Source organism: Macaca nemestrina, chromosome 8 (genome assembly GCF_043159975.1).
Source record: "Macaca nemestrina isolate mMacNem1 chromosome 8, mMacNem.hap1, whole genome shotgun sequence".
NCBI lineage: Eukaryota > Metazoa > Chordata > Mammalia > Primates > Cercopithecidae > Macaca > Macaca nemestrina.
Genome location: NC_092132.1, coordinates 76,323,673 through 76,346,928, shown reverse-complemented (window position 1 = coordinate 76,346,928; position 23,256 = coordinate 76,323,673). Strand labels below are relative to the sequence as shown.

General features: G+C 36.8%; 1 long non-coding RNA gene across 1 annotated transcript in view; it reads right to left on the bottom strand.

The window, feature by feature from the left end:
- The window catches only part of LOC105483615 (uncharacterized), a 185,226-nt gene that overhangs the window by 36,271 nt on the left and 125,699 nt on the right, over positions 1–23,256 (bottom strand). Inside the window, exon 3 of the long non-coding RNA XR_988435.2 lies at positions 7,231–7,335. This is a non-coding gene — a long non-coding RNA (uncharacterized lncRNA). The remainder of the gene's footprint in view (positions 1–7,230; positions 7,336–23,256) is intronic.

Here is a 23,256-nt window from a genome sequence, read left to right as displayed (position 1 = left end):
GAGCACTTTGAAGAAAACTCTGGTGCCCTTAGAAGATGTATTAGTGGAAAATCTCTAGTCTGTTACATTTGCACCATTACATAGAGAAGAGAAAACAAAAACAACTGATGTGACTTCAGAGAGATTATTCTCAGTACTTTAACGTTCTTATTTCTAAAATGAGGGGCTTCGGCAGACGAACATTTGGATTCTTGTGGCTTTAATATCTCTTGGTTCAGTGAGTGAAACTGGCTTGGGATTCTTGTCATTATTCATCAGAAGAACACTTAGGAGCTACATGCTTTAATAAGTAAAGTAACCAGGGATTTTTGTCTTTGATTCATGATAGCTAGTAATGGAGAAAATGTCTCAGAAATTATACTTGATGTTAGAAAACTACAACATTTTCAATATTTGCATTTGTTCTATATTCTAGAGATCAAGCATAAAATATTAGATCACAGCGAATATCAACTTTTTAGGGAAGTGAAGTTCATGATTTAATTATATTATTACACACTTTTCTTGGGAGGTATTATTTTCTGCATTTTAAAATTATTAATAGTTTATCTTTTTATTTTTCTCAACAGAATCATTTGAATATCAAAGCATAGGACTCTAATTGTCACAGACATTTGAACAATTTTATTTTTCTTTGAAATTTTTAAACTATTATCTTATTTGTGGATGTTTCATATTATTCAAATTAAACTAGTCATACCAGAAATTCTTCTAAATAAACACCTTTTAAAATCTCTCTTAACTTGGTTCTGCTTGCAGGCCTGCTTTCTCTTTTGTGTTTGATGAAAAGGTATAAGGGATCTCTACTCCATACTCTGTGCTTTGCCTTATGAAAATTTTAAATCTTAAAATCCTTGAAATTCAGAAATTAAGAGTTTTTAATTTTTTTAATATTCTGAATCTAACACTAATAAGTAGAAAAAAGTCCCAAGCTTACATCTACTATTCAAAGTAACAAGTGAAATACAGTTCCCAATATTATTATCCATGAAATCTGTTGTAATCCAAAGCCACTCTTAAGATTTTACCTTAGGTAGTAACTGACAGCCTCTTATAGGTCTTGCAAAATCCAGCTTTTCTTTCTCAAGGAAAAATTCTATTACAAATTTCTTTATACCTGAAACTAAATTATAAACATTTTTAAATACTTGAGGGTTTATATCTCATAATTTTTCTGACTCTTATCTTGTTTGTTTCTATACTTAATTTTGCTTATGTATATTGAGAGACTATACCAGTGTAGGCTTTTTTTGTTTGTTTGTTCAGTTTTTATTCTTCCATCTATTCAGCAAGTATTTATTGGCCATTTACAATAAGCAATCTGTGAAAGACAGAATTAAATAACAAATTGACCCTGCTTACAATCTAGTACAGTAACTAACTCACATATCAGTTGAGTAAAAGGAAAAGAAATGATTGTCTTTTTCTTTTCTTTTCTTTTTTTTTTTTTTTTTTTTTTTTTTGAGACAGAGTCTTGCTCTGTCAGCCAGGCTGGAGTGCAGTGGCATGATCTTGGCTCACTGCAACCTCTGCCTCCCAGGATCAAGTAATTCTCCTGCCTCAGCCTCCCGAGTAGCTGGAATTACAGGGGTGTGCCACCACGCCTGGCTAATTTTTGTATTTTTAGTAGAGACAGAGTTTCACCATGTTGGCCAGGCTGGTCTTGAATTCCTGACCTCAGGTAATCCACCCACTTTGGCCTCCCCAAGTGCTGGGATTACAGGCGTGAGCCACCATGCCCGGCCAATTTTATTTTTCTTTTACTCGTCATCTGTGGGCCTTGAAATAGGCAAATTATAAATGAGAAAGATATTGTTGTTGGCTAAAATTAGAACTAAAATTTAAACTATTTTCATGATAAATTCTATATTACGTCTTGAGACAGACTCTCATTCTGTCACCCAGGCTGGAGTGCAGTGGCGTGATCTCGGTTCACTGCAACCTCCACCTCCCAAGTTCAAGTGGTTCTCCTGCCTCAGCCTCTGAGTAGCTGGGATTACAGGCACATGCCACCATGCCCAGCTATTTTTTGTATTTTTAGGAGAGACGAGGTTTCACCATGTTGGCCAAGTTGGTCTCAAACTCCTGACCTCAGGTGATCATCCCGCCTCGGTCTCCTAAAGTTCTGGGATTACAGGTGTGGGCCACCACGCCCGGCCAGTCCTTCTTTTAAGTGTTTGCAGTCCTGTTGAGGAATCAAGTCAATAAACAGCTGTTTGCTACACAATTTGACAAGTGTAATAACAGTGAAAAATCCAGAGTAATCAAAGAACAAACAGGAGGATCACTGTAGTGGCTTGGAAGTGTAGAGCAGGGTAAAGGCTGATAAGAGTCATTCTGAGGTTCAACAGGGCTATCCAGTGGACAGACAATGGGCTGAGGGTAGGAAGAACAAGTGACAAGAACAGTCATGGTAGGTTTACACCCCTATTTGGATTGAGTTGACTCTAAAACTCACAAAAAATGTAAAATCACTCATTTTTGTTGTTTCTAGAAATAGCATAACAGACATCCTATCCTTTTTTCTTTTTCTTCTTACTTTATTTTATTGCATTTTATTTTATTTTTTGGGGAAAAGGGTCTCAGTCTATCACCTAGGCTAGAGTGCAGTGGTGTAATCTCGGCTTACTGCAGCCTCTACCTCCCCAGACTCGGGTGATCCTCTCACCTCAGCCTCCTGAGTAGCTGGAACTACAGGCTCTCAACATCATGCACAGCTAATTTTTGTATGTTTTTTTTTTTTTTTTTAGAAATGGGGTTTCACCAGGTTGCCCAGGCTGGTCTCAAACTCATGGGCTCAAGTGATCCTCTCACCTAAGGCTCCCAAAGTGCTAGGATTACAGGCATGTGCCGCTCCGCCCAGCTGGCATCCTAGCCTCAGCCCTTGTGGTAGTATTCTTTTATTTGTATATTGTATAAAGTTTTACATGTATTTTTTCTTTATATTAAGGTAACAGTTTTGTTTTTTCCTCCCCTAATTTGTTAGGACTTTGTTACCTCTAAAGCAAGGGTGTCCAATCTTTTGGCTTCCCTGGGCCATGTTGGAAGAAGAATTGTCTTGGGCCACGCTTAAAATACACTAGCACTAATGATAGCTGATGAGCTTAAAAAATTGCAAAAGAGTCTCATAATGTTTTAAGAAAGTTTGCAAACTTGTGTTGGGCCTCATTCAAAGTTGTCCTGTGAGCTGTGTGCTGGATAAATTTGCTCTAAAGGAATATCATTTCCTAACAGAGGAGTTCTACTATTAAACTAAACTAATGCATACTTCTGGGAGAACTGTAGAAAACGGAGGATTGTCATAGGTCTAGATTAAGAAGAAAGGAACCTATGGTGATAAAAATACTTTATCTGATACATGCCTAATCAAATAAAGTTGCAAAATAAAGAGGCCAGCAAACAGTAGGAGTGTTTATAAAGCACCCATCCTCATTTATATAGTAAAAATAAATGACTATGACCATAAAATTATAAGAGTGAGCCTTCTTCTTTCAACTGAAATAGCTGGTATAGAACTTGTCCTCTAACTATAATAGCAAAAGAACCTGAACATATATATTTTACAATTGTTTTCAGGAATTGGAGAATAGACAGATTAGAATTATGATCCCTGAAAGAATGGTGGCTAAGGAGGTAGGTCATAAAATTGTCAAGTTTTCGTTTTGGAGGCAATTTTTAGACTATGATTCAGGGAGAGAACCCAAAATAGAGCAGGATGGTGTAAATTGATGAAAGGAGAATGAAATTTGGGGAGGCTGAGGCTGCTAGAATTTTCAGGGCAGAGTACTGGGAGGTGTGACCTACACAGAGAAAGAATTTCAGAATCTTTAATTCATTGGTTAAATACTAATTTAGGCATGCTTAGGGTCAAACTTCATAAGGTCAGAAAAAGAACAACTGCCAGAGAGCTTTAAGCTGAAAAAATAATAATAACAATAATCCCAGAGGTCAATAGTGCTGGGAGGTGTTTGATTCTAACCAGGCAGTAAAAAGTATCATTGAACATTTAGGGCATTCAGTAGAGATCACAGAAAGTCTTGTCTTAGTAGTAAGTCTAAACTAGGATTACAAAAAGACTACTCTAGACCCATCTTAACAATATTTCAAAACAATTGTGGAAAATATTATGCAAAGGTAGAAGTAATGTATCTGCTTGCCAAAATAAACTTCAACACTAAAGGAAGAAAATAAAATGCAAGTGCTCAACAATGTAACACACGCTGTGTCTAGCATCCACTCACAAATTGCTAACTATGCAAAAACGCATCAATTTATGACCCACACCCAGGAGAAAATTTGTCAATAAGAAAATTGTTTATCAATAACACGAAATTAGAAAAAAGAACCTTAAAGTAGCTATTTAAAAATCAAAAATAGAGCAAAGGATTTAAAAGAAAATATGAACATCTTGAGAACAGAAACAGAAGACAGAAAAGTAAACAAATTGAACTATTAGGGCTAAAATATACAATAAAATGAAAAAAATCACTGTCAGACTTAAAGCAGATTAGTAGCTGTGAAAGAAAAGAACTATGAACTTGAAAACAAATCAGTAAGTGGCTCACACCTGTAATCTCAGCACTTTGGGAGGCCAAGGTGGGCAAATCACTTGAGGCCAGGAGTTCTAGACCAGCTTGGACAACATGGTGAAACCCCATCTCTACTAGAAATACAAAAATTAGCCAGGCATGGTGGTGCATGCCTGTGGTCCCAGCTACTTGGGAGGTTGAGGTGGGAGGATCACCTGAGCCTCAGGAGGCTGAGGCTGCAATGAGCCAAGATCACACTACTGCACTCCTGCCTGGGCAACAGAGAGAGGGCCTGTCTCAAAAAAAAAAAAAAAAGAAAAGAAAGAAAGAAAAAAAAAAGGAAACAAAACAATAAAAACTATTGAAACTCTATTCAAACTGAAGGTTAGGTAAAAGAAAATCTAAAGAAACAAAAACGAACAGAGTGTCTGTGACCTATGAAAAGATATCAAGCATTGTAACAGATGTATAACTGGAGTCTCAGAAAGAGAAAAAAGAGATAGGGATGGGGAAAAAAAGCATTTTAGAAAAGAATGTACTCCATATCATTCATGAAAATTAACTCAAAATTAAGTATAGACATGTATGTATGTGCAAATCTGTACAATTTTGGAAGCAAACATAGGAAAAACTTTTTGTCTGTTGCACAACCAAATATTTTGACAGAAGAAGCACAAGCCATGAAATTTAAAAAAAAAAATGTATACATAAAATTAGACTTTGGAAACAACTAAAAATATATGCCCTTTAAAGTAAACTGTTAAAGAAAAGTCAAACCACTTAAGTAAAGGAAATACTTTTGATATATATAAATCTGTTAAAAGGCCTGTGTTCAGGAAAGACAGACACTTCACAAAAGAAAATATAAAATGGCCAATAATGACATAAAAGATGTTCAACATCTGTAACCATCAAGGAAATTCAAATTAAAACCACAATGATATCTTACTACACACCAGGGGTGTCTAATTTTTTGGCTTTCTTGGGCCACATTGGAAGAAGACGAATTGTCTTGGGCCACACATAAAATACACTAACACTAATGATAGCCGATGAGCTAAAAAAAATTGCAAAGAAATCTCATAATATTTTAAGAAAGTTTATGTTTTTGTTTTTTGGTGTTTTTTTTTTGTTTTTTTATTGAGATGGAGTCTCGCTCTGTCGCCCAGGCTGGAGTGCAGTGGCCGGATCTCAGCTCACTGCAAGCTCCGCCTCCCGGGTTTACGCCATTCTCCTGCCTCAGCCTCCCGAGTAGCTGGGACTACAGGCGCCCGCCACCTCGCCCGGCTAGTTTTTTGTGTTTTTTTTAGTAGAGACGGGGTTTCACCGTGTTAGCCAGGATGGTCTCGATCCCCTGACCTCATGATCCGCCTGTCTCGGCCTCCCAAAGTGCTGGGATTACAGGCTTGAGCCACCGCGCCGCCCAAGTTTATGAATTTGTGTTGGGCCACATTCAAATGCATCCTGGGTTGTGGGTTGGACAAGCTTGCTATAAACTGTCAGAATGGCTAAAATTAAGAAGTCTAATGGTTCCAAAAGTTGGTTAAGATATGGAGGACCTGGAATGCCCTCATACTGGCAGTGGGAACAAAATGCTACAACCATTTTGGAAAACAATGTGCTGTTTTTGTTATGTTTTGTTTTACAGTTAAACACACACTTACCATGTGATCCAACAATTTCCCTCCTAGGTATTTACCCAAGGTAAACTGAAACACACACTCAGACAATAATTTGTATATGAATGTTCATAGCAGCTTTATTCATAATTGCCAAAAACTGGGAAGAATCAAAATGTCCATCAACAGGTGAATTAATAAAGAAATGATGGTTTATTCATATAATGGGATCCTATTTAGTTAAAAGGAACAAACCACTGATACAGCTAACAATGTGGATGAATCTCAAAATCATACTAAAGGGAAAAAAGACAAAGACACAGAAGAGTGTCTGTCTGATCTCCTTTAAGATCAATGGTTGCCTGGGACAAGACTGCAAAGAAGCAGGAGAAAACATTTTGGCATGATGGAGATATTTTATTTCATGATTGAGGGGGCAGTTACATGAGTCCATACATATGTAAAAACTCATTGAACTGCACACTTAGAATGGGTGTATTTGTTGTACAGTTATGTGTTGTTTAATGAAGGGTGTGGATTCTGAGAAATGCATCAGTATGCAATTTAGTGACTGTGCCAACATAGAGTGTACTTACACAAGCCTAGATGGTCAGCCTACTACACACACACCTAGGCTAGATGGCATAGCTTATTGCTCTTAGGCTACAAACCTGCAAAGCATGTTACTGTACTGAATACTGTAGGCAATAGTAACACAGTAGTGTTTGCGAACCAAAACACAAAAGAAATAGCTAAACAGCAGGAAAGGTATAGTAAAAATGCAGTATAATCTTATGGGACTACCTTCGAATATGTGGTCCATCTTTGACTGAAAAGTCACTACGAGGCACGTGACTGTACATAAAATAAGCCTCAGTAAAGTTGTTTTAAAATAAGATTAAAAAGTTCATAAGACAGGAAACCTAAAACTGAGATCGAGAACTTTCATAATAGAATATAAATTCTTATTAAATGAGCAGACACTGTTTTGAAGAATTGATGCTCAACAATCCACAAGCAAGCGTGGTATTTAATTCACGGTTATATGTATGATTTGTCTGTCTAATAATGTTAAATCTTACCTCACTCTTCAATCCAAACCTTATCTTTATTTCCCTGTCTTAGATTGCCCAGTACACTAGGGAAAGACAGCATCAATATTAGGCATACAGATGGTTTGTTAACGGCTGTGTGAAACTAAGAAAAATTATAATGTTCTTCATTATGCAGATTATTATAAAGAGATAATTTGCATATTGATGTAAGTATATTTTGTTCCTAGGGATGTTAGACTCATAATTATTCCTACATTTTTTAATACTCAGGTTGTAAGGCTTTATTTCAAAACATTTAGCATTTATATCCCACTCAAATATAAAATTACAATTCTAGCCAAGTTCTAGGAAACAGCATAAAAAGGGTAATAGAATATATTTTAAGTGATTCAGGTGGAGTATATTGATTATAGAAGATATTATACATAAATAAAAGCTTTTAAAGTTTAATGCTTTCTGTGTCTGTTTGGTAATTCCAAACACCCTCTCTACTCCCGCTATTAACCTAGCACATTTAAACGTGGCATTTAAAAATGGCTTACCATTGTGTCTTTAGTAGATAAAAGGAACCCTGAATAATGAAATTGAGACAGCTAAGTGTAAAGGGGTCCCCGGAAAAACTCCAACTGGTCTGTGCATTGGGAGGAGTGCGCACTGGGTTGGGACCTCAAGAAGTTTGTGCCGTTTGCATGGGAGGAGAGAAGCCTGGCCTCTCCTGTTGCAGGGTGGAACCTAGAATTCAATCTGCTAGGTGGGAAGTCTATCCTAGCAGCACTCTCGCTCTGCTGAGAGTCCTGTTTCCCCTTTTTTTCTTTTTGCCCAAGAAATTCCATTTTTCTCACCCTTCGAAGTGTCTGTGAGCCTGATCTCTCATCGCCATGTGCCAAGAACCTGGTTTTCAGCTGAACTAAGGAGAAAGTCCTACAACAAAATGTTGATAATAAATGAGGGATGGATGCCTAAACTCCTCCTTTTGGTTGTATGGTTACCACTCTTATCACTAACCAGGACTATCCAATTATATAAAAAATGTTCAATAATGATGATGGTAATAAACAATTGCACAAATTATTAGGAGATTAAATATGGTGGACAAAGCAGTTTTTATTGATACTAGTATTTGTATACATTATGGAGTACATGTATATTTTGTTCTATGCATATACTGTATAATGATCAAGTTTGGGTATTTGGGGTGTGTTGGGAACATTTCAAGTCCTCTTTTCTGGCAACTTTGAAATATATAACTTTGAATATACAATATGCTAACTATGACCATGCTGCTCTGCCATTGAACATTAGAATGTATCCCTTCTCACTAACTGTACGTTTGTACCCATTAACCAACCCCTCCCACCCACAGGCACCCCCTTCCCAGCCTCCAGTATCTATTATTATTCTACTTTCTATATCCATGAGATTAACTTTTTTAGTTCCTACGTATGAGTAAGAACATGCCACGTTTGTTTTTCTGTATCTGCCTTCACTTAGCACTTTCATTTAACATAATGAAATGAAATGTTCCATTCATGTTGCTGTAAATGACACTCTCGGTTTAAAAAAGTATTAAAATTAGAGGAAACATTATGAGTTAATTGAAAAATCAAGGCCAGGAAAGGTGGCTCACACCTGTAATCTCAGCACTTTGGGAGGCCGAGGCGGGCGGATCACGAGGTCAGGAGATCAAGACCATCCTGGCTAACACCGTGAAACCCTGTCTTTACTAAAAATACAAAAAATTAGCCGGGTGTGGTGGCGAGCACCTGTAGTCCCAGCTACTCGGGAGGCTGAGGCGGGAGAATGGCGTGAACCCACGAGGTGGAGCTTGCAGTGAGCCGAGATCGTGCCACTGCACTCCAGCCTGGGTGACAGAGCAAGACTCCATCTCAAAAAAGAAACAAAAAGAAAAAAGAAAAATCAACCAATATGTATTTCCAGAATAGAGAAGAAAACCATTATTATAAAGATAAATATTCAGAATTTATTTAGTTTGTAAACCTACCTCCTGTCTACTTTAATCTGAAAGAAGTTATATAACATGTAATAATTATGACAGTGTAGGATAAAGGCCCTTATCTCCATTTTGTAGTATCTATTAATTTCTCCAAGGAAGCACTGAACAAAGGGCACTTAATTAAAACCACATATGGGCTGGGCGCAGAGGTTCATACCTGTAATCCCAGTACTTTGGGAAGCCAAGGCAGGCGAATCACCTGAGGTCAGAAGTTCAAGACCAGCATGACCAACATGGAAAAACCCTGTCTCTACTAAAAATACAAAAATTGGCTGGGCGTGGAGGCACACACCTGTAGTTCCAGCTACTCAGGAGGCTGAGGCAGGAGAATCACTTGAATCTGAGAAGTTTGGGCAACAGACAGAGACTCCGTCTTAACAAAATAAAACAAAACAAAACACATACGTACATAATTTTGATACTTCATTAACCTTCTGGGCTTTCATAACTAAGTAATGAATCAGATATGATAATTCAGATGTTTTAGGTTCAATAAGCCCCATATTAGAACTGAATTTCAATGGAAATACTTATAAGACACTTTTGGTTATAGAATGGAATATGTGACTATGTGACTGGGTTACCACTGGGCTCTTCTTTTCTTTAAGCAAGAACATTCATCCACACTCTCATGGTAAACACCAGTTGTTGGCGTTAAAATTGCTTATACCATACTGGAGCAAATATACAACTTTGGAACACATGAAGACCATCCAAAGATGTTTATATTAAGAAACCATGGCTTATAAAGAAGAGTATAACTCTGTAATACTAAAAAACATTCTTCAGAAGTAAAAAGCCTTCCCAGAAGCAATGCACGAAGTGTATGAAGGAGAAGCTCTTTACGCTTCTGAGTCACTCAAACACTATTTTATTCATCAAAAAAAGAGTTTCACTGGGAAACAAGCTATTTTTTTCTTCTTTTCTTTGACATGGATTCTTGTTCTGTTGCCCAGGCTGGAGTGCAGTGACATGATCTTGGCTCACTGCAACCTCCGCCTCCCAGGTTCAAACGATTCTCCTGCCGCCTTGGCCTCCCAATCTCAAGTAGCTGGGATTATATGTGTATGCCACCGCACTTGACTAATTTTTTGTATTTTTAGAAAAGATGGGATTTTACCATGTTGCCCAGGCTGGTCTCAAATTCCTGACCTCAGGTGGTTCACCCCCCTTGGCCTCCCAATGCCTGGGATTAGAGGAGTTGGTTTTTTATTTTTTATTTTTATTTTTGGAGACAGAGTCTCATTCTATCGCCCACGCTGGAGTGTAGTGGCATGATCTCAGCTCACTGCAACCTCCGCCTCCCAGGTTCAAACAATTCTCTGCCTCAGCCTCCTGAGTACCTAGGATTACAGGCGCCCACCACCATACCTGGCTAATTTTTTTGTATTTTTAGTGGGGATGGGTTTTCACCATCTTGGCCAGGCTGGTCTTGAACTCCTGACCTCGCGATCCACCTGTACAAGCGTTGTTTTACATATTGTTTCATCACCCAGGTATTAAACCCAGTACCCAATAGTTACATTTTCTGCTCCCCTCACTCCTCTCACCCTCCATCCTCAAGCAGGCCCCAGCATCTCTTTTTCCTCCTCTGTGTGTCCATGTGTTCTTATCATTTAGCTCCCACTTATAAGTGAGAACATGTGGTATTTGGTTTTCTGTTCCTGCATTAGTTTGCTAAGGATAATAGCCTCCAGTTCCATCCATGTTCCTACAAAAGACATGATCATTTTTTTTATGACTGCATAGTATTCCATAGTGTATATGTACCACATTTTCTTCATCTGACCTGTCATTGATAGGCATTTAGGTTGATTCCATGTCTTTGCTATTGTGAATAGTGCTCCAATGAACATTTGCATCATGTGTCCTCACAGTAGAACGATTTATATTCCTCTGGGTATACACCAAGTGATGGAATTGCTGGGTCAAATGATAGTTCTGCTTTTAGCTGTCTGAGGAATTGCCATAGTGCTTTCCATATGGTTAAGCTAAATTACACTCCCACCAACAGTGTATAAGTGTTTTTTTTCCTCTGCAACCTCACCAGCGTCTGTTATTTTTTGACTTTTTAATAATCATTCTGACTGGTATGAGATGGTATCTCATTGTAGTTTTTATTTGCATTTCTCTAAGATCAGTGATATTGAACTCTTTTTTCATACTAGTTAGCTGCATGTGTGTCTTCTTTTGAGAAGTGTCCCTGTTCTTTGCCTACTTTTTAATGGGGTTGTTTTTCTCTTCTAAATTTGTTTAAGTTCCTCAAAGATACTTTGTCAGGTGCATAGTTTGCAAAAATTTTCTCCCATTCTAAATATTGTCTGTTTACTCTGTTGATAGTTTCATTTGCTCTGCAGAAGCTCGTAGGTTTAATTAGATCTCACATGTCAATTTTGGTTTTTGTTGTGATTGCTTTTGGCATCTTTGTCATGAAACTTCGTTTGTTCCCATGTCCAGGATGGTATTGCCTAGGTTGTCTTCCAAGGTTTTTATAATTTTGGGTTTCACATTTAAATCTTTAATCCATCTTGAGTTGATTTTTGTGTATGGTTTAAGAAAGGAGTCTAGCTTCAATCTTCTGCATATGGCTAGCTAGTTATCTCAGCATCGTTTGTTGAATTAGGAGTTATTTACCCATTGCTCATTTTTGTCAGCTTTGTTGAAGATCAGGTGGTCGTAGATGTGTGGCCTTATTTCTTGGCTTTCTATTTTGTTCCATTGATCTCCAACTGATAAACAACTTCAGCGAAGTTGTGGGATACAAAATCAATGAACAAAAATCACTAGCATTCCTATACACCAACAACAGCCAAACCAAGAGCCAGATCTACAAAGGCAATCCCATTCACAATTGTCACAAAAAGAATAAAAAACCTAAGAAAACAGCTAACCAGGGGAGAGGTGAAAGATCTCTACAATGAGAATTACAAAACACTGCTCAAAGAAATCAGAGAATGGACAAACAAATGAAAAAAGATTCCATGCTCATGGATAGGAAGAATCAATATCAATAAAATGGCCATACTGCTCAAAGCAATTTATAGATTCAACTATGTTAAAATTAATATGAAACAAACAAAAAAAAGCCCAAATAGCCAAGGAAATCCTAAGCAAAAAGAACAAAACTGGAGGCATCACTTTTCCTGATTTCAAACTGTACTACAAGGCTACTGTAACCAAAACAGCATGGTGCTGGTACAAACACAGGCACAGAAACGGACCATTTTTAAGAGACTTTGACAATATCTACAAACAGTAAACTTCAGCTAATAATCATAATTTGTACTTTTGTCATTAAGGAATGCACTGAATCAATTGTATTAGTTTTGCGAAAGAAGGAGCTCAGAGCTAAGCTGCTTAGAATTGGTATCAGGGACTCTGTAATACCATCAGTGATGCAGACAGACTCCTTCCAGCTTTCTGTTCAGAGGTCTATGGTGCAGCACTCATATGCATGGCTGTTGCCTTATGGTCACAAGTTGGATTGTCTAAAACCAGCATATTAAGTAGGAAGTAGAAGAACAAACGTTGTTTACCAATGTAACTGAGTCGCTTTTAAAGAGTTTTTCTTGAAGTCTCTCCCAGGACCTTCCACTTTTGTTTCTTTTGTTTCATTGGCCAGAATGATCACGTGGCTGCTTCTACCTGCAAAGGAGGTTGGGAAATGCAGTTTGTAGCTGGCTACATACAGTCTCAGTGAAAATCAGGTTATATTACAAAAATTGAATGGGAAATAGACATTGAGTAGGTAAGCAGAAATGTCTGCCATGGTGATCAGCAATTTGCGTGAACAATAGAAATGCTGCATCTGTAGAGCATGATGGGATTATTTTAACTTTCTCTAAGAAACAAAAGTCTTTTATACTGAAATTTTAATCTGAATTATTTGCTGTGAGGGCCAATGCTGTGCTTCACTGTTTAGCTTTATTAATCAAATGAGTGTGTTTGGAAACAGTTTGTAATACTAGATTTTAAATAAAAATGCTTTCTTTTGGCAACAAGTACACCTGGACAAATCCTGTTTGTAATATAGATTAGCACTTTTGCCAAATTATCTCACAGCATATTATGTACTTAGTGGGTATTTTTTCAAAAATTAGATTTGTATATCATATTCCAAACGGTTTGTGTTCATTTAAAAAAAAAAAAAGAAGTGTAAGTGCCTCTGGTGCCCTGCTATGATGAGGTATTTCCAAAAGTCCTGTAACTAAAACATGGCACTTATAACTAATCCATTTAAAATGAATTGTACATACGTGAGCATTTGCATTAAACATAATTAGCTAACCACAGCCTCTGCTTATGTCTGTATGGTATGTGTAATCTGTTTATAGAACAGGGCAGATGACATAATGTAGATTTTGGCAAATAATCACATTCTCCTTCCACAAATAATATTTGAAATGATAAAAACAACATACAGATGAATAGCTCCCAATAGGTAAAATCGTTATAACCCACATTTGCCAACACAGTTTTAATCCCATTTCTTGGCCATATATTTTGAGAGGGAGATGTACAATTCCAGTTTATGGCTCAATATTTCACTTTGACAGAAAGCCACTCTCAGGCATCAAGGATTTGAGACCAGGAAATACTGCAGTTGGAAAGGATGAGGGGTGCATGAAAAAGCTGAAGTCTGGGCTGGGCCACATGCTCCAGGTTAGCCTTGCTAAAAATGCCAACACCAGGATCCAACGCACAGTCTCAACCTCATTGTGCCCACCTCCAAATCCTTTGAAACAGATTCCAATGATAGATGCTCTCTCCTTTGCCCCCAAAAAAGAATGTCATCTTCCTCCCTTCTCTGCTTCCTGCCACATGACAGTGTGGAAGCTCCTATCACATCCCCAAAGTGGAAGGACATATCTCATCCCTAGTTTTATTTGAATTGATGGATTGCCATTATCACTAATTGGTGTTGCCATTTATCACTAATTTTCATCAATATATCCTCCTAGGATCCCAATTACTGCTAATTGAATTCCCAATTGCTTTCTTATGAGTAAAGTTTCCCATTCCTTGAAGAGAGTCTTTAAATGAACACACGTGTCTTCCTGATTATGAAATATTTCCTATTCATTCTAAGTAATTGTGAATGTTTAGAAAGGTAAAGGGAAAGATTTTAAATTATCTAAAATTTAGAGATAACAGTTGTTAGCATTTTTAATGTATTTCTTTTTTCTATGTATAGACATTTAAAAATTCATGACAATTGACAATTGAGATACAGATAATAATATAACTTGTTTTCCAATGTCACTAAATATTCTTTGTAACATTCTAGGTATCTTTAGGGTCCTTGTCATGCCAGAATTGTGCTAATTGGATTGCTATTGTTTTCATTGTTGATATTATAATTAATAGCAATCTTTATACAAAAATAGTATCTGTGTTTTTGACGATTTCCTTAAGCTTGATATATCATTTGTCATGTTTTCAATGCCTAGTAAATGATGAGCAAACTCTGTATGTTGTTTAAAAAGGTATTTACTAATTCACTTAACAAAAACTCTCACTATTACAGGGTAGTATACAAAAAATTGATTTAAATTCTCACTTCGGGCAATTTCTCTTTCCAAAAAGAATGTACAATGACATACACTCTCAACTTTGGCCATCGGATCAGATTCTAGTTCTCTTCAATCGTTTCTTGCAACCACTCCAGAGAATGGTTGTAATGCAAGGAAGTCCACTTCTTGCAGGTGTCCGCAGATTTCCATGCTCTAGCACTTCTATTTCCTGTCAAAAAGACGTTGAGATCCTGCTGTGAACAAGATTTGGGTAGAAGGGGAACATGAGGTCAACAGTTTGCTTGTACAACCTATTTGATTGGATGAAATTGCCCTTTTATTCAAAAAGGAGATTGTGTCAAACTACCTTATAGAATTGTTGAGGTTTTAGCTAGATAATTGTCTGGTACACAGTGAAAATTCAAATCACATTAAATGTTTTAACCTTAAAGATCCTGAAAGATGGCCTGAGAGACATATATGATAATTCCTTTATATTCAAGAGGCCATGGGATGCTTGGGAAACAAATTAATTAGAATAGGGAATACAACATAATTAACTAACTGCAAAATGTACTTTCATGAGAGGATTAAATAATCAGAGACTATAGTGAGGATACTAACAACATATTCTCCAACAAATTCTTTTCCAGAACATACACTCCAGCGTATTCTCCACTGTTGTCCAGGGTGGTTAAGCCACTTGCCCAGGTGTCATATTTAGTTTGTGGTGAAAACAGGATAAGAATTCACTTTTCCCCATGCTGTATGTGGTGTTCTTCTCCTACATCATCTTGCCATTGCAATGTCACCGTGTGCTAACATTTTGTGCTTTTATTTTCATGAGGATTCAGCAGATTTGGGGTGGTGGCTCAGAAATATGTAGTTTTAACAACCTCTTAAATGATTCCTTCCTGTGGACCACCCTTTAAGAAACACTATTTTGAATGATGTGGCTACTTTATTTCTGGCAGTTTTTATTTCCATGTGCTGGCAAAATAGATATAAATGGAGCAAAATCTTTTTAAAAGCATGTTGATGTCTTCAGTTTACAAATTGGTCTATTCCTAATTCCAGAGCTACAGAGAGAATTAATGTTTCTTCTTTGGTTCGGATCAGGTCTGTTTCTTATCTTGCATGAAATTGTTTGTGAGAATTAAGTTATTATCAATATGGAAGAAAGGTGAAAAACACAAATTGACATGTATGCCCAGCTGGAAAATATATTTAAAGACTTTCCTTTGTATGTATCACCTGTATCGATTTCTACTTAACACAACACCAGTGGAGATGCTACTTCCCAGAATACAGTTCACCACCAGACTCCTCCGTGGTTCCTCCTACCTGGAACATTTTCTGGGGTTGGAGTCTCTGAACTGATGCTGAGAGAGAAAAGCTTAAGGAAGTAATCACCAGCACTCTGGCGACCTCCAAAATCAACTCTGGTGCAAAAGCAAAATTACTGCCTGATTTTCTACAAAGTCTGAGGCCTTGAGGTGGAGGAAAGATGAGGGAAAGAAGAGAAGTTTTCAGGATCAAGACAGTTTTCTGGACCCATGGCTGTACTGGGCCTTTGGACAATGTCAAAAAACAAGTTAAGAGGCTTCCTGTGCACTAAAAATACAGAATTAAATTAAATGTTTTCTTTGTCTCTAAGGACTGACAGGCAACCAAATGAACAATGACAGTCCAGAGTAATGAGGACTGTCATGGATAATGCATGGTACTAAAGGAGACACAGAAGAGAAGTAAATAATCCCATTGCTTAGATAGTATATGCTTTGGGGAAAAAAAAAACAAAAAGCAAAACACGGGTCACTGGGAGGTGACTGGCATGACAACATGGCATTCATGCAAGATGTAAGCCGCATCCATAGGCATGGATATGATCCAAAGGAAAAAGACACTGTGATACCCAAGTACAAAATCCTTTGTAGACAGCTAAAGAAGAATGACCTTGGGCAATTCATGCAGAAGGGAAATGGGAAAGTAAATTTTAATGGAAGCACATAAAAATGTGAACATACAGTTCTGAGGAAAATGATTTGAAATTGTGTCCTGGTTCTCTCACTACTGAGCTGTGTATGTCAAGCTATATTCCGTCTCTGGATCTCATTCCTCAGGCATAAGGCAAGATGGGTGGACAGGATGGATTCTGAAGTCCACTCCAGCTCTAATATTCTCTGGTTCTGTCTTAGTCATGGGAAGCAGAAACAATACACAGCTTCAGTTAAAGAGTCACCATCAAAGAAAGTGGAGCAGCTCTCACCTCTATAGTGAGGGAAGAAAGGAAGCAGCCACCGAACAATGGCAGGTCCCCAAGGGAAGCATAGTTGGTGGGTATATTACAGATGTTGGAAATTTAAAAATAATATTTGTCATGTATATTGAGATGTGAAGTTTCAGGCAAATATAATAGCAAAAATGAATAAAGTTAATTTTTCCTGACTTAAAAAACAGTAATAATAAGGAAAAATTCTTTTCCAGAAAGGAAAAGAATGCATTTAAAATGAAGCTAAAAAGAATAAAACGAATGGGGCTGATGGTTGTTAGCAGTCATATGTTTGCAAGTCAGCTGTTTATAATAAGCTTAGACTTTAAATTGATTAATTATTTTATTGAGCTGGCTTTTCTTTTGAAAACAGTTACCTCAAATAGTGTGAAAATGGATCCAGATGTAGTTGCTTCTTTGAGATTATTGGGACTACATGAGCAAATGGAAGATAGGTCATTTGATTATAAAAATAATTAAGGATTCATTTTATGTTTGGAAATATCTGAAACAGTTTTAGCATTAAAGGCACAATACGTAAATTTAAAAAGACAATTAGCTTATTTGTAATATTGAATTGGTATTATCACTAACATTGGTATTATCATTATTATTGAAGATTCATGTATTCATGTGGTAATTCAGTTTGCAGAGTTAATTACTTATTTCTTCCCTCTAAAATGTAGTAAAAAATGTGTGGCACTATCTTCAGTAGCTAAACTTCATAAGGATGTTACAATAGGCCTTTGTTTACAGAGGCAAAAAGATTATGAGACTTTACAGTAACTGAAGAGAGCATTTATTTAATTACAGATATTTTCACTATAATTTTAGAGGAAATACACAATTACATAAACACTGAATATAATATCTTTTTAATTTGCATACTGTGGGCTTAAACGTGTACTCTAAAGTAAACCAGAGCCATAATTATACAGACTTTTGAAGTTAATGCCTAATCTTTTCACCAAATATAATAATCTATTATTTTGTTTGTAAATATGTTAATATATCAACACTTTTAGCCACTAATATATGTTGAATTCTTGAGAATAACTATTTATACTTTCCTATCCTTTTGAAATATCTACATAATTTCACCTGGTTAATATTTTGGAAGAACATAATTGGCAACTTTAAAAAAAATCCTTATTATTAAATTGTATTTGAAGTTCTATGTAGAATACACTGCTTAGTTTGGAATTTATAAAGCTGTATTTCAAGAATCTGTCTTTCTACTTTGAACTATAATTGATATGCTTATGCTATTTAACAGTTCTATGCACACTGAAGTGGTTTGTTCAGTACATATTGCTAACATATTTTGTACAGTATTTTCTATAATCCATGCTTTATAACTACTGAATAAAATAATTGATTTACTTATTTGAATTTTCTGTAATATACAGTGGATCTTCAAGCATATGAGGATTTTAAAATCTTAAAAGAGTTTCTGGGGATTACTGTGCATTTCATTTTTTAAAGACTTGATTCTCTTAATAAGTCTTCATCGTCTACTATGATTAAGGCATGATAATTCACACCCGAACTTGTATGAACTCTGCCTTCAGAGAACTTACAAATTAAGGGGAAATAGAACACATGCACCATCAAATAAGATGGAAAGACAATAGAAAGTCATATGTTTTATAACAGAGGAATAAACAAATTCAGAAAACATGAAACTGCAAAAATGATGAGAGCCAGATAAGAAATAAAGGGGCTTGAGTCTCTTCTACTTCCTCCTTAATCTCACTCTCAGCAAAGAGCTACCTTGCTTCCTGCTTCACTGGGAAAACAAAAGTGATCAAAAGAGAACTTCTGTTAAATACCACCACTGCTTCTACTCACCTCCTTGTTCCTGTATCATCAACTTCGCATCATCACCAGTTACTGTGGATGACCTCTCCATATCCCTATTCAAGGTCAGTCCCTTCATTTGCTCTCAAAGTTCCATTCCCTCCAGGGACATTTTTCCAGCAACCATCCCCTCTGTGTCCTGTATCATTAAGTTTTCTCTCCCTTGGAATTATACAGAGCAGCATAGAAACATTGTTATTTCTCCCATATATTTTATTTAAAAATTGTCTTTTAACCTCATTTTCATCTCCAGCTGACACAATATTCCTTGTCTTCACTTTATAAAATCCCTTGTAAGAATTTTCTCAACTCGCTATTTCCAAAAGAATTTTGAACATGTTCTGGGTGAGGATCCCCCACTCATCTACCAAAAATTCTTTTGTCAAAATCGCTATGGATATCTTCTTTGACAGATACCTTCTTAGTTTTCATCTTCATTATCTGTCACTTATTTTCAGCATTGGGCATCATCGACGGCTTCCACTTGAAACCCTTTTTCCACTTGACTTTCAGGATGGCACACACACATGGTTTTCCTCTAACTTCCCATCCTTTCCTTCTTAGTATCTGTTACTGTTTCTCCTCATTATCTGACCTCTTCATTGAATCCCAGGACTCAGTCCTTAGATCACTTTATACTGCTGTCCATTCTCACTCCCATGAGGCTCTCACCCAGCCTCCTTGCTTTAGAGATCATCTTTACGTTGATGGCTCCAGCCTGCAACCCCATCCCATTATCCTACAACCTAGCTGATAAAGTTGCAGAATTAACAAATAAAAATACAAGATACATAGTGAAATGGGAATTTTGGACCACCAATGAATAATTTTTAGTATAAGCATGTACCATTATTTATCTAGGATATACTTATACTAAACAATTTTTAAATATGAAATTTTAACTTCACTGATAATCCTGTATTTTATCTGATCAGACTACTACCTGACATCTCCAATTTGATGTCAAAAAAATGTCTCAAATGTAAAATATCCTAAACTGTGCTCCATACATTCCAACAAACACCATTTTATCTTGTAGTCTTCCTTGTCTCTGTTAAAGGCAACTCCTTTCTCCCAACTTCTCAGACCCAAATCAGTTATCTTGACTTCTGTCTTATACTCATATACACAGTGAATCCATCATCACATCTCATTATGTCTAACCTCAGATACCACATGTTCAGAATTTGGCCTTTTCTCATGGCCCCTCTGCAGCTACCTTGGCTCCAGCTGCCACAATCTCATCTCCTAATTGTCTCTCTGCTTCAGCCTCTGGCTCCTTTCATTGTGTGTTTTCAAAACAACAACTAAAATATATAAATGGATGGGTAAGGATAGGTGCCAATATAAAGGATGCAACTGCTTCAAAAGTGCCAACCTTAGATACAAAACTTTAGAAATGAAAACATGTGGATTTGAATCTTGTCCAGGTTGTTTTCAATAACTTTTTTAACAAGCAAAACTTTGCCACCCATTAAAGGTTTCTCTTTCAAGGTTGATGCTAGGAAGATAAGCCATCATTACACAGCCCTTGTTTGCATCCCTGAAGTCATGTCATGCTGCAGGAAACGTTCCCAAAAATCCTGGCTGCATAACCAAAGCTGAACTCTTTCAAAGTTTGAGAAATTTAAAAAGGTCAACAATTAAAGTAGCTATTAAATAGCTACTTTTCTGCTGTTTTCCTATGTAATAACAATAGATAACACTTATTTAGAATATATGGTGTGCCGGACTCTGCTCTAAGAATTGTATGTAGATTTTGTACTACTGTATCACTATTTGCCAGTGAGGAATAGAAAGATAAAGTGACTTGTCCAGGTAACACAGCTAGGGCCAGGGATCCAGATCAGCAGTATAACCTTGGAGGCCACACTCCTAACCATCACAGCACACACATGTAGCTCCAGCAGGTAAGGGGCTCCTTCACCTGACTTGTTTAGAGTTTTCTGTTTGTTTGTTTTTTTCTTTTAGTTACTTGAAGTTCTTATTTTCCTTGACATTCCCATAACAATAGTTTTCTCTGTCATCAGAAAAAAGAAAAAAGATATAAATAAACTTGAAAATATAAATTGGCTATTGAAATTCATACACCCAAGCACACACATACACATTCCCAGAATATGAAAGGCTATAATGTTGACATCTACAGCCCAACCTGCAGAGATATGTTTGGAAGATTAGAACTTAGTAATTATGCTGAGACTCCTTGAAATCATGTTGGTTAAACAATGTAAGTGTATTCTGAAGCCCAACGGTTATCACTCATGAGTTAAATATCATGGCTTAGTATTATAATGGAGTTTCTCCTCTGATGCTTAAGAGGATTATGCAGCTGTTCTGTGGCTCTTTCCGAATCCCACAACCCCAAGAAGGCTGACAAAGCCCCCTGTTGGAAGCCATCCACAGAAGAACATTGCATTCCTCACAGCCTTTATTAGTCACACAGGAGAGACTTTTCCAACATGAACAGGCAAAGTGAAAACTCTCATCAGCAAAGATGAGTCAGAAATTCTGGAGTTTAATTCTGACTGTGCTCATCATCTGGCCATAGGAAAGTTAATCATCACTTAAGACCCCAAGATTTCTCAGCGAGATTATCTTACAGCATTATTCATAGATCTGTTACACAGTGACAACATAGTACTGTGGAAGTGGCCATGTGGGTATGTGGCCTCACTTTCAGATAGGCTTAGTGCAATCAAATTAGAACTCAGGATTAAGAAACTCACTCAAAACTGCACAACTACATGGAAACTGAACAACCTGCTCCTAAACAACTACTGAGTAAATAACAAAATTAAGGCAGAAATAAATAAGTTCTTCAAAATCAATGAGAACAAAGACACAACGTACCAGAATCTCTGAAACACATTTAAAGCAGTGTTTAGAGGGAAATTTATATCACTCAATGCCTACAGGAGAAAGTGGGAAAGATCTAAAATTGAAACCCTAACATCACAATTAAAAGAACTAGAGAAGCAAGAGCAAACAAATACGAAAGCTAGCAGAAGACAAGAAATAACTAAGATCAGAGCAGAACTGAAGGACATAGAGACAATAAAAACCCTTCAAAAAAGAGCTGGGTTTTTTAAAAGATCAACAAAACAGATAGACTGCAAGCCTGAATAATACAGAAGACAAGAGAGAAGAATCAAATAGACACACAAAAAAATGATAAAGGGGTTATCACCACTGATGCCACAGAAATACAAATTATCATCAGACAATACTATAAACACCTCTACACGAGTAAACTAGAAAATCTAGAAGAAATGGATACATTCCTGGAGACATACACCCTTTCAAGTCTAAACCAGGAAGAACTCGAATTACTGAATAAACCAATAATAAGTTCTGAAATTGAGGCAGTAACTAATACCAACCAAAAAACAATTCACAGCCGAATTCTACCAGAGGTACAAAGACAAGCTGGTACCATTCCTTCTGAAACCATTCCAAACAATAGAAAAAGAGAGAATCCTCCCTAGCTCATTTTATGAGGCCAGCATAACCCTGTTACCAAAACCTGGCAGAGACACAACAAAAAAAGAAAATTTCAGGCCAATATCCCTAATGAACATCGATGTGAAAATCCTCAGTAAAATACTGACAAACCGAATCCAGCAGCACATCAAAAAGCTTACCCACCACGATCAAGTCAGCTTCATCCCTGGGATGCAAGGCTGGTTCAACATAGGCAAATCAATAAATGTAATCCAACATATAAACAGAACCAATGACAAAAACCACGTGATTATCTCAATAGATGCAGAAAAGGCCTTTGATAAAATTCCACACTCCTTCATGCTAAAAACTCTCAATAAACTAGGTATTGATGGAATGTGACTCAAAATAATAAGAGCTATTTATGACAAACCCACAGCCAATATGATACTGAATGGGCAAAAGCTGGAAGCATTCCCTTTGAAAACCAGCACAAAACAAGGATGCCCTCTCTCACCACTCCTATTCAACATAGTATTGGAAGTTCTGGCCAGGGCAATCAGGCAAGAGAAAGAAAGGGTATTCAAATAGGGAGAGAGGAAGTCAAATTGTCTCTGTTTGCAGATGACATGATTGAATATTTAGAAAACCCCATTGTCTCAGCCCAAAATCTTCGTAAGCCGATAAGCAACTTCAGCAAAGTCTCAGGATACAAAATCAATGTGCAAAAATCACAAGCATTCCTGTACACCAACAATATAACTAGATGTGAAAAATCCAGTTCTTTTAGATGTAATTTCATCCCAGAGGGCTAAGAGAGAAAATATTTTATGTTTCATATAAAAACATCAAATTAATTCACTTAAAAACAGAAATAGTCAAATTAATATTTTGGGGGCTTAATAATAGCAAAACAACTAATTAGTAGACTGGTTTTTATTCACTTTTCA